Here is a 13,188-nt window from a genome sequence, read left to right as displayed (position 1 = left end):
AGCCTCCCGGAGTTTCTGATCAACTCCCGGGTTTGCAAGCCTGGCAATTTTTCACTGCAGCCAAGGCAAAGAACCACTGCGCCCCCTGGTGGCTCCATCTTGGAAACCTCGCCTTTCCCGGAGGCCAGCATCCTGCCAGGAGCTAGATGCAGACATTAACCTCATCTACTGTTCACATCTACCCTGCAAGAAAGAAATGTTTCAGTTTTTCACATGAGAAACCTGAGGCTCAGCAAGCTCACAGACCTACGCTCCTGGGCTTCCAGGGCCAGGGAGGAGGCTGAGCAGGTATTAAATCCATGACTGACTCCAACCTCCTTTCTCTCCTCTCAATGCTTTGGGGTTTTCCAGAACACAGTCAGACCTATTTTCCCCTCCTTGAGTTTTCCTTCTCTTCCTTCCGTTCTCAGCACCCCACCCTCTCCCTGCTCCCGACAGTGGCTGGAGCAAGGGAGGCTCAAGGAGGAGCAGCTCCAGCGTACGGAGACCAGGCTCCATCTGCATCCTTCACAATCCATGTCTTCCCTGGTCCTCAGGAGGACATTGTGTGGCAGGTCCTCCTATTCTCACTAATTGCCAACTCAGAAGCTGCCCAGAATCACACAGGTAATAATTGGTCCATTGTGAGCCCAGGTTCATGCTCTGAACTACCACCCAGTAGTCTTACCCTGGCGTATTTATGTATTTTTTGGTATTTGATTGTGATTGAAATTTTGATTTTAATTCAATGATACTTACAAGAATCGTAACTTCCGTGTGGACTCATCATGGCCTCTAGCCAGGCTGGGGAGCTTTGGCCCCGCCCCAGCTCCGCCCCTTCCTTTCTTGGGTCTTTTGCTTTGTCGTCCCTACCAACCTCTCCATAGCGAATCCCCTGGATTAAACCCCTCTGTTTGAAATAGTGTCTGTTTTCCTAATTGGACGCTGACTGACATGCCTCCTAACAGACATTTTCAGGGCATTGATCTCTTAGTTTTGGAATTAAGGCATTTGTTCTATCATGACCACATTTCACATTTCCTGTGTCATCTTATTATATTTTAATTACTTCTGAAACCAGGCTCTGGATCTGTCTTAATATGAAAGCCACTTTTTTTTTTTTTTTTTTTTTTTTTTTTTTTTGAGACGGAGTCTCGCTCTGTCGCCCAGGCTGGAGTGCTGTGGCCGGATCTCAGCTCACTGCAAGCTCCGCCTCCCGGGTTCCCGCCATTCTCCTGCCTCAGCCTCCCGAGTAGCTGGGACTACAGGCGCCCGCCACCGCGCCCAGCTAGTTTTTTATGTTTTTTTAGTAGAGACGGGGTTTCACCGTATTAGCCAGGATAGCCACTTTTAATAGATCCTTTTTTGAGACAGAGTCTGGCTCTGTTACCAGGCTGGAGTACAGTGGTGCAATCTCGTCTCACTGCAATTTCCACCTCCCAGGTTCAAGCGATTCCTGGGCCTCAGTCTCTGGAGTAGCTGGGATTACAGGTACCCACCACCACGGCCGGCTAATTTTTGTATTTTTAGTAGAGACGGGGTTTCACTATGTTGGCCAGGCTGGTCTCAAGCTCCTGGCCTCCAGTGATCTGCTCGCCTCGTGCTGGGATTACAGGCGTGAGCCACTGCAGCTGGCCAAGATACTTTTGAAAGAATCATGCAGTTGACCTAAAAGTGTTTGGATTAAAAAAAAAAAGTACGAAAGTTTTGGGGTTTTTTTGTTTGTTTGTTTGTTTGTTTGTTTTTGAGACAGAGTCGCCCAGGCTGGAGTGCAGTGGCCTGATCTCCACTCACTGCAAGCTCCGCCTCTTGGGTTCACGCCATTCTCCTGCCTCAGCCTCCTGAGTAGCTGGGACTACAGGTGCCCACCACCACGCCCTGCTAATTTTTTTGTATTTTGGTAGAGATGGAATTTCACTGTGTTAGCCAGGCTGGTCTTGATCTCCTGATCTCGTGATCCACCCTCCTAGGCCTCCCACAGTGCTGGATTACAGGTGTGAGCCACTGCGCCTGGCCCTTTTTGTTTGGTTTTTAAGAGAAAATTGTTTTATTGTATTCATCAGTGGTGTACTATATTCTGCAAAAGTAACTGGTGACAGTTTTATAAAGACCCAAACAATTCTCCTTCCAGACATTTTATTGAGAAAGTAAAAATCAAGTGAGATTGAGAAAGGAAAAATCTTCCCTGCTATGAATCAGGCTAGCCTAACACAGACAAAGGCAGCTGCAAAGTTAACTGGAAACAATGTTTCTCCCAGGGTCATGCTACATCTGTAAAATGTCACAAACCCAGTTTTGAGTGATTTCTGCTTTCTGCCTCAGTGAAAAACCTTGTTCTGAAGTCTTACGCAGTCAGAAACTTAGCTACTTGAAATCAAATCAGTGTAAATGAAATGTTCCACTTTTGCCCGGAGAATCCAAGTCTTTTAACATGGAGAAGCAGCCTCGATCTCCCACCCAGATGTAGGCTGCAGACAAGGGCTTCTAGACACAACACAGCAAAGCTTTCTTAACTTCCTAATTTCCAAGAAATAGAGAACTTTGCAGTTTAGGCCCAATGCTGAACCCTAACCCACAGCCTGTTTGCCTGGACTCCATCAGAACATTGCTTCATTTAAATTTTACCTAAGGGCATCCCTTCCCCCAAATCACATAACCTTATCCCTTCTTTCTTTGGTGAAATGCCCAGTAGTTCCATTGACATGCAGTCTCCCTCATTTCCAAGAGCCAATAAGCCTGATTTCATTGGACTTCTGTCCTGTCCATCAGATCTGTCCTGATGGCCTTTGGCTAGGACAATATCCACAGACCTAAATGCTCACACTTCATAACCAGGGCACCCCACACTCCTTCCTACGCACCAGGAAAGCCAAGTGATTATTCAGAGTTGTTCGATGAGCATACAAACAGAAGGTATTATTCACCTAAATTCAAAACCAGGCAAGTAAGTTCATCTTTATTTTCCAACAGAGAATGCAGATAAGTTGCTTTCATAATCCAGACATAGTGGCTCTCTCCCGCTAGGAGACAAAGATGGGGAAATGCTTATTATCACTGATGAAGCTGTATTTCAAGACACTGTACTATAAGCCATGAGATACTCTATCTCCAACAGTGTATTATATATTGATTTAATTGGAACTACTCAGTAAGTCCTGGGATGCCCTGCCATGGCAACCAACCATTTCCAAATATTCTGCTTAAGTAATCTAGATTATATCTCACTGTTTTCATTATCTATTGCCGTGTGACAGATTCCCCCCAAAAGGTAACAGCTTAAAACAACAAACATGTATTATGTCATACAGTTTCTAAGGCCAGCAATGCACAGTATGCACACTGCTAGAATATTTAGGGAGTTTAAATCCAGGTCAAAATAAATGTGATACTATTCCTTATTTAAAGAAGTTATTGTCTACTTCAGTAAGTTCATATGAATGCAAACTTGTGGAAGATTTTGTTGTTGTGTGTTTTAGTGGAACAGCACATTCATGTTCCTCAGGTTAGTAATACAAATAGAATTTGTGTTAGTCTCCAGTGAAACAGAATTCCCTGATTCCCCTCATAGGACATGTGACAGGGGTGTCGCCTGCTTGGTTGCCCTGCAGCTCAGAACCCTAAGGGCAGCAGGCAGATGGGCAGGCGCAGAGGCCCACCCAAGCCCTTTTGGGCTCTGGCCCACAACAGCATCTAAGGGTGAGTATCTTCGACTCCCAAAGCCCAAGTGGGCATGTGTTACCAAACTCTTTTAGATTTGCTGTCTGCCGATGGCTTGTGTGTTCATCAGCTCAACGGACCCTCTGCCTTATCGCAAGGGGGATATCCACTTCCATGATCCAGTCACCTCCCACTAGGCCCCTCCTCCAGCACTGAAGATCAGAATTCAACGTGAGATTTGGGTGGGGACACAGAGCCAAATCATATCAGGGATCTTGTTATTTTGCCCAGGCTGGTCTCAAACTCCTGGGCTCAAGCAATCTTCCTGCCTCAGCCTCCCACACAGCTGGGATTACAGGTGTGCACCACCACTCCAGTCTCTTATTTTCATAACATTTATTATAGTCAGCTTCTCTGTACAATATTTAGGTTGCTAGTTAGAACTAATGTAGTCTAATGTTTAGCCTGCACACTGATATCTTAAATCAAAGAATTGCTCTTTTCTGATTCCAAAAGCTAACTATCTGGGTAGTTATAGGATCTGAGCATAATTTGATGACTCACAGGAATGGCAGGAAGAAATGAAAAAAAATGCCTAGTGAACGGGCTTGCCAGGGGAAGGGGGAAACTAACCCAGAAATATCAACTCTGAGAGCTAGCCCAAGAAAATAATTAGATTTCAAAGACAGAGATTAAATCCCAAAGCCCCCAGGCAAAAATATTAGATAACTTAAAAAAGCAAGAAAATTAGTCTTGAGTCAAACTTTTGAAAGGCAACATACAAACAAAGCAACAATGGGCATTATTATAAATAAATAAATAAATGAAAGAAAGTGTGATCCAAGGATTTTATACCCAAATTGTCCTTTAAATATCAAGGCTAAAGAAACATCGTTTTCACCAGATAATAACTGAGAGAAATCTGTACCTATCTACCTTTCTTGAAGAATCTACTAAAGAATCACTGTTTTTTGCTCGTTTGTTTATTTGTTTGTTGTTTTGTGTTTTGAGACACAGTCTTGCTCTTGTCACCCAGGCTGGAGTACAATGGCACAATCTCGGCTCACTGCAACCTCCACCTCCCCGGGTTCAAGTGATTCTCCTGCCTCAGCCTCCAGAATAGCTGGGATTACAGGCATGCGCTACCACTCCCAGCAGATTTTTTTTGTATTTTTAGTAGAGACAGGGTTTCACCATGTTGGCCAAGTTGGTCTCAAACTCCTGACTTCAGGTGATCCATCTGCCTTGGCCTCCCAAAGTGCTGGGATTACAGGCATGAGTCACCGCACCTGGCCAAGAATCACTGTTATCTAAGCAAATGATGACTGGCAAACCTTTAGTAATCAAACTGATTGTGAGCATTTAAGAACATAGAAGTAGGCCAGGCGCGGTGGCTCAAGCCTGTAATCCCAGCACTTTGGGAGGCCCAGACGGGAGGATCACGAGGTCAGGAGATCGAGACCATCCTGGCTAACACGGTGAAACCCCGTCTCTACTAAAAATACAAAAAATGAGCCAGGCGAGGTGGCGGGTGCCTGTAGTCCCAGCTACTCGGGAGGCTGAGGCAGGAGAATGGCGTAAACCCGGGAGGCGGAGCTTACAGTGAGCTGAGATCCGGCCACTGCACTCCAGCCTGGGCGACAGAGCGAGACTCCATCTCAAAAAAAAAAAAAAGAACATAGACTGTAATCCCAGCACTTTGGGAAGCCAAGGCGGGCAGATCACAAGGTCAGGAGATCGAGACCATCCTGGCTAACACGGTGAAACCCCGTCTCTACTAAAAAATACAAAAAACTAGCTGGGCGAGGTGGCGGGCGCCTGTAGTCCCAGCTACTTGGGAGGCTGAGGCAGGAGAATGGCGTGAACCCGGGAGGCGGAGCTTGCAGTGAGCTGAGATCTGGCCAGTGCACTCCAGCTTAGGTGACAGAGCAAGACTCCGTCTCAAAAAAAAAAAAAAAAAAGAAGTATACATCTAAGATTTAAACAAAAGTGAGACAAATGGGGAAGACTAGTGTACAAAAGTTATTATGTTATGACAAAGTTGAAATAAGACAAGTAACATATGGGAGAAAGGAGTGAGAGTGAGGAAAATAGAATTAGCTCATTGAGTCTGGGCACAGTGGCTCATGCCTGTAATCCCAGCACTTTGGGAGGCCAAGGTGAGTGGATCACTTGAGGTCAGGAGTTCGAGACCAGCCTGGCCAGCATGGTGAAACCTTGTCTCTGCTAAAAATACAAAAAAATTAGCTGGGCATGGTGGTGTGCACCTGTAATCCCAGCTACTCAGGAGGCTGAGGCAGAAGAATCACTTGAACCCGAGAGGCGGAGGTTGCAGTGAGCTGAGATCGCACCATTGCGCTCCAACCTGGGTAACAGAGCAAGACTCTGTCTCAAAAAAAAAAAAAAAAGATACTGATTTTTAAAAATAAACCAGATAGTAAAAAGGAAGAAAACAGGGAAGCAAGTGAATTTTAAAATGTACAAGAGAGCCAGGTGTGGTGGCTTATGCCTGTAATCCCAGAATTTTGGGAGGCTGAGGCAGGAAGATCACTTGAGCCCAGAAGTTCGAGACCAACCTGGGCAACATAGTGAGACCTCATCTCTACAAAAAAAATCAAAAAGTTAGCCAGGCATGGTGGTGTGTGCCTGTGGCCCCAGCTACTTGGGAGGCTGTGCTGAGACCTCAGCTTTAGCTCATTGAGAAGAATTTCAGAATTCTGACCTCCAAAACCGTAGGACAATAAATTTGTGTCATTTTCAATCATTGACTTTGTGGTCATTTGTTACAGAAGCAGTAGGAAATGAGTGTAGTACTTTTTTTTCCTTTATTATTATTAGGACAATAAATTTGTGTCATTTTCAACCATTGACTTTGTGGTCATTTGTTACAGAAGCAGTAGGAAATGAGTGCAGTACTTTTTTTTCCCTTTATTATTATTTTTTTTAGATGGAGTCTCACCCTGTGGCCCAGACTGGAGGGCAGTGGCATGATCTCGGCTCACTGCAACCTCTGTCTCCCAGGTTCAGGAGATCCTTCCACCTCAGCCTCCCAAGTAGCTGGAATTATAGGTGTGTGCCACCATGCCTGGCTAATTTTTGTATTCTTAGTAGAGATAAGGTTTCACCATGTTGGTCAGGCTGGTCTCAAGATGATCCACCCGCCTTGGCCTCCCAAAGTGCTGGGATTGTGGGCATGAGCCACCGTGCCCGGTCAACTGCAGTAGATACTGATGATAAATTCGTTCTCATGAAAAATGAATAAAAGCTGGAGGATAGGATCCAGTTAACAACAAAACTCAGTTCACATGAATAAATTAGATCTTGCTCAATTTAACTGAATAAAGTGCCCGGTAAGATTTTTTTTTTCTAATAATAATGCTAATTTACTTGTATTCTTTTTTTTTTCCTTGGAGACAGGGTCTGGCTTTGTCACCCAGGCTGGAGTGCAGCAGCCTAATCACAGCTCACTGCAGCCTTGACTTCCCCTAGCTTAAGTGATCCTTCCACTTAAGCATCCCCAGTAGCTGGGAGTACAGGTGTGTGCCACCACGCTCAGCTAATTACTGCATTTTTTAAAAATAGAAATTGTTTGTTTGTTTGTTTGTTTTTTGACAGAGTCGCCTGCTGTTGCCAGGCTGGAGTGCAGTGGTGCAATCTCGGCTCACTGCAACCTCCATCTGCCAGGTTCAAGCAATTCTCCTGCCCCAGCCTCCTGAGTAGCTGAGACTACCGGCGAGCACCACCACGCCCAGCTAATTTTTGTATTCACCACGTTGGCCGGGATGGTCTCGATCTCTTGACCTCACAATCTGTCCGCCTCGGCCTCCCAAAATACTAGAATTACAGGCAGGAGCCACCGTGCCCGGCCGAGATAGGTTTTCACCATGTTGCCGAGGCTGGTCTCAAACTCCTGGACTCAAGCAATCCATCCACCTTGACCTCCCAAACTGCTAGGATTACAAGCCGACTTTTATTCTTTATGCCAGAGGTCTAAATAGTAAAAATGGGGAGAAATGACAGAAAGTCTGATGTAACCAGGATCCCCACATACAATAAAAAAGAGCTCTTCTTGCTATACATTGGCATCACTATTATAAAAATGTGATTTTTTGATAAAACAAACAAAACAGGGCTATCTGTTTTGAAATTCACAACCTAAAGATAAAATACAATGTAAAAAGGATATATTCTTCTAATACATGAGAATTTTAATTTCCAAACAAACATATAATGATGGTTCTCATAATTTGACATTAGGAAATCATTAACAACATATAGGAAGAGCAATACTAATTCTGGTAGACATTATTTTCTTCCAAATAGCTTTATTTTGTAAAAAGAACAATCAGCTATATATAAAGTTAAGAAGTGCCGGGTGCGGTGGCTCAAGCCTGTAATCCCAGCACTTTGGGAGGCCGAGACGGGTGGATCACGAGGTCAGGAGATTGAGACCATCCTGGCTAACACGGTGAAACCCCGTCTCTACTAAAAAATACAAAAAAACTAGCCAGGCGAGGTGGCGAGCGCCTGTAGTCCCAGCTACTCGGGAGGCTGAGGCAGGAGAATGGCGTGAACCTGGGAGGCGGAGCTTGCAGTGAGCTGAGATCCGGCCACTGCACTCCAGCCTGGGCGACAGAGCAAGACTCCGACTCAAAAAAATAAAAATAAATAAAAATAAAAAATAAAAGTGAGAATTGTGAGAAATAAAAATATAATTTATTATTACATTACAACTATCTTTTTTTTCTTTCTTTTTTTTTTTTTTGAGACAGAGTCTCACTCTGTCGCCCAGGCAAGAGTGCAAGGGCGTGATCTCGGTTTGCCACAACTTTTGCCTCCCGGGTTCAAGTGATTCTCGTGCCTTGGCCTCCCAAGTAGCTGGGATTATAGGCGTGCACCAACACGCCTGGCTAATTTTTGTATTTTTAATAGTGATGGGGTTTCACCATGTTGCCCAGGCTGGTCTTGAACTCTTGACCTCAGGTGATCCACCTGCCTCAGCCTCCCAAAGTGCTGAGATTACAGGCGTGAGCCACCAAACCCGGCCCATTGTAACTATTTTAAGAAATCTTTGCAGAGTTTAATTCTTTTCCAAAGTCCCTTTATAATGATTTCATGCGAGTTTAAAATAGGCAATTTTTCTGAGTGCTCATAAAAAAGTGTCCTGAGACTTTTGTGCATTTTTCATAGTTGATCCTTTTGAAGTAGTTAGGTTAAGTAACCAGTACAGTAAGTAACCAGTACACATCTGTAATCCCAGCACTTTGGGAGGCTGAGGAGGGCGGATCACCTGAGGTCGGGAGTTCAAGACCAGCCTGGCCAACATGGCGAAACTCAGTCTCTACTAAAAATACAAAAAATTGGCCGGGCGCGGTGGCTCAAGCCTGTAATCCCAGCACTTTGGGAGGCCGAGACGGGCGGATCACGAGGTCAGGAGATCGAGACCATCCGGCTAACAGTGAAACCCCATCTCTACTAAAAATACAAAAAAAAAAAAAAAAAAACGAGCCGGGCGAGGTGGCGGGCGCCTATAGTCCCAGCTACTTGGGAGGCTGAGGCAGGAGAATGGCGTAAACCCGGGAGGCGGAGCTTGCAGTGAGCTGAGATCCGGCCACTGCACTCCAGCCCGGGCGACAGAGCGAGACTCCGTCTCAAAAAAAAATACAAAAAATACAAAAAATTAGGCACAGCACGCACCTCTAATCCCAGCTCCTCGAGAGGCTGAGGCATAAGAATCGCTTGAACCTGGGAGGCACAGGTTGCAGGCCGAGCTCGTACCACTGCACTCCAGTTTTGGCTACAGAGCGAGACTCTGTCTCAAAAAAAAGTAACCAGTGCAAGTGCATCCTTCCCGTCTTGTTTCATCTATTATGTGATTAAAAATCATAAACTTTACTGAAAATAAAAACTGCCATGATCTAAAAGCTGTCAAATGGTTCTGAGTATAAAGATAAGTGGACGCAGGCAGTGAGAAATCTTTTAAGCATTCTTCAATCTGGTGACATTACAGCTAAATAAGGTTTTCAATGTGCAAAAGATACTTAAATAATTTTTATTCAAGTAAAATTCACATAAGAGAAAATTAACCATTTTGAAGTGTACAGTTCAGTAGCATTTGGTACACTCACGATATTGTGCAGCCAAAAACATTCTTTTTAAAGCATCTTTATTTTCACAGATCATTGAGCATAGTTATTCACCAAATATTAATACATGATTTCTCTAAAGACCTCAATTGTTTCAGCTAAAAGAGGCCAAATATCAAACAGCTATCTAACAGTGACAATTCTTTGTCTTTTCTGAGGCTGAAAAAGATTTTCAACTCTTTTCAGTAGAAAAAGTCAACAGAAATCAAAGATGCTGTTAATGTTGCTGAGAAAAAAATTCATGCTCTCATTACGCATTTGAAAAAGTCAGGAAAGCTCAGTGATCTACAGGATGGGTAATGTTCCACAGGCTTTCTGAGAGGGAACAGTCAGAATTTCCAGAGTAAATTTGATAGGTTTTAAATGACTTTAGCAGTAATGATTACATGCTGGCATTTGTATTTGTTAGTACTGTATAGTTCAGTCTTGCAATTCTTTGGTTAATTAGCAACTTCAAATATAACACTCAAATATCTGGAAAAGCTGGCCAGGCGCGATGGCTCATGCCTGTAATCCCAACACTTTGGGGGTGGCCGAGGTGGGAGGATCACCTGAGGTCAGGAGTTCGAGACCAGCCTGGCCAACATGAGAAAACCCCACCTCTACTAAAAATGCAAAAGTTAGGCCGAGCGCGGTGGCTCAAGCCCGTAATCCCAGCACTTTGGGAGCCCGAGGCGGGCGGATCACGAGGTCAGGAGATCGAGACCATCCTGGCTAACACGGTGAAACCCCGTCTCTCCTAAGAATACAAAAAAAAAAAATTGGCCAGGCGTGGTGGCGGGCTCCTGTAGTCCCAGCTACTGGGGAGGCTGAGGCAGGAGAATGGCGTGAACCAGGGAGGTGGAGCTTGCGGTGAGCCAAGATTGCGCCACTGCACTCCAGCCTGGGCGACAGAGCGAGACTCCATCTCAAACAAAAAAAAAGATTTCCTTGTTGTCTTTCAGGGATGTTCTGCAGCTGTGCCCTCCAGCTGATGCCAGCATTTTATAAACTAAGCCCAAGTTTTGTTTGGGTTTCTCCTCAATGAACAGATCATAGAAAACCCCCCATAAGAATGGAAAATTCCCCATGAGAACTAGGTTATGTGGACCCTAACACATCATCTCACAACCCTTAGAGGCTTCCTGATCTAAATCATGGTGAAATAAATGACATCTATTTTTCATCTAAGTGCTTGCACCATTGGGCTCTTACATAGTTATTGTAACGAAGCAGGTTCAGAAATCATACCTTTACCTCAGCTGGAAAAAAGGGGACTAATTCAGGAATTTCCTTAAAACACCCAGAGCCTACCTGAGAAGTAATGAGAACCCAAATGAGCACCTACAGAAGGAGCAGGATTGAAAAAAAGAAAAAAAAAGAAAAAAAAAAAGCATCAGGAAAACCAAAACAGCACAGAATTAGACTTGGAGGAAATTAGACCTTCTTTCCCATCCCTGTCCATTCATTCATTGCTTCTTTTTTTATCTTATTTTTTAAACACATTTATTCATGTGTTCTGACATTTATCAAGCATCTACTTTATGCCAAATGCACAGTAGATGCAGTTGTGAGCCAAACAAAGCCCATGCCCTCAAGGAGCCTCTGTCGCAGCAGAATGTGCCGCATTTAGCAGACCTGCCACTCACTAGCCATGTAGTTACTCAGAACTTTCTGCGCCTCAGTTTTCTCACCTGTAAAATGGGTCAACGTGGTGCCTCAGGTTGTTATGAGTACTAAATGAGTTCATGCATATAAAGTGCTTAGAACAGGGCCTGCCGCATCATAAGCACAGAGGAAATGTGAGTTTGTCTTACATTCTATTTTCTATCCACAATTTCTCATAGAAACAGAGGAAATTTGAGGAGGGAATCAGTAGCTATTAGGAGGCAGGGAAGCCAACATCTTCATGTTAGAGACATGGACAAGGATGCCCAGGTACCACAGAGTATAAATGGTGATATGCAAATCATCTGAGGCCAGGGTGGGCTTTCTGAGGAGTGGTTTGGGAGATCCTAGCATGGCACTGCTGAGTCTGGCAGATTGACTATATGTGCTAACCCTGTCACTCCCTACCTATGTAATTCTGGGCAAGCTTTATTTACGCTTGGGGAGGAGAAGAAGGAAGATCTTGAGAGCTGAAGTTCCTGGCTTCTGAAGGGCAGAAACAGAGCAACTAGGTTGACACAGGAGCCCGGGGTTCTGGGCCCCTGCATGACTCTTCAACAATTTCCAGTTTTGTGCTGCTCCAGTTCCGGTTCTGAGAGAGGGCCCTGCTTTGCACTAGGCTGAGTTACTTACCCAACCTTTGACCGAAAGAAAAGGAAGCGCTTGAGTGCTATTCATCAAGACTGGTCCTGTGTGGAAGACTATTTCCACAAAGCAAAATAGTCATGCTCATACCAGAAGAAAAGGAAATAGGCCTGGCCAGGAACGCCTAGCAGACACCCACTACACTCAGCTCACTGGCCTGGTCTTGCCTGGTGGGGGTGGGGAGACTTGCAAATGTGCTGAACAAGGGCTGCATTCTCCCACTGATCTCAGAGTAGGTTCAGAGAGCAGGCCTCCAAGTCTAGCGGGGCAGCCCAGCCCTCCTCCGCTTGGTCAGTCTCTGCTTCCAGGCCAACTACTCTAGGAATATCTATTTCTCAGTCAGATGAAGGCAAATTGGGTCTGCAGACATATTTACTTGTTTGCTAATGATGTTTTGCTGATTTCCAAATGCATAAGCCAATGCAGTGGCTACAGCAATGGTATGGAAACTCTCACCTACCATCAGCCTCTCTTGGCCTCTGGACTCGTGCAAAGGTTCTATGTCCGTTCAAGTCCTCCAAGAAGCAGACACCAAGAAGGAATGAATAGGGCAAGGATTTTATTATGCCTGTGAGAGAGAACAGAGAGGAAGCTGGGAAAGGTTGAGAGCAACATTAGACCCCATGCAAGCCTGGCTTGCGTGAAGGAGAAAGGGAAGAAAGATTAGCTGGAGGTGTCCTAGACCCTTATGTGAACTAAAGAAGGTTCCACAAGGCCAAAGGACAGCCCTCAAGACAAAGCTGGCCAGCAGAAGAAGTCCCCATCTTCCAGGAACTGCCTTAAAATGCCTAGATAAAGTGTCCAGTCCTTGACTTAGAGCAGTCAGCAGCCCTGGTCATTTATGCCCCTGTAGTTTGGGGTCTATAAGATGCATTCTATGAACACAGCAAGTTCAAAGTCACTTAACCTCAAGGGTGTATTCTGCCCAGAAATATGAAATTCTGAGAATTCAGGTCTGTAGACTACAAATATTCATACAACCTATAAACGATTATTGATTTCATTTTATACCTTCCTTATGGGGTCTCTGCTGTTTTTTGTTTTTCGTTTGTTTCTGTTTTGAGAGAAGCACCTATCTTTTGCTAAAATACAAGATATTTATGAATAGGATCTC

The sequence above is a fragment of the Trachypithecus francoisi genome, unplaced genomic scaffold (assembly GCF_009764315.1).
Source record: "Trachypithecus francoisi isolate TF-2019V2 unplaced genomic scaffold, Tfra_2.0 Lachesis_group17, whole genome shotgun sequence".
In the NCBI taxonomy this organism is placed as follows: Eukaryota; Metazoa; Chordata; class Mammalia; order Primates; family Cercopithecidae; genus Trachypithecus; species Trachypithecus francoisi.
This window is presented reverse-complemented; position numbering follows the sequence as displayed.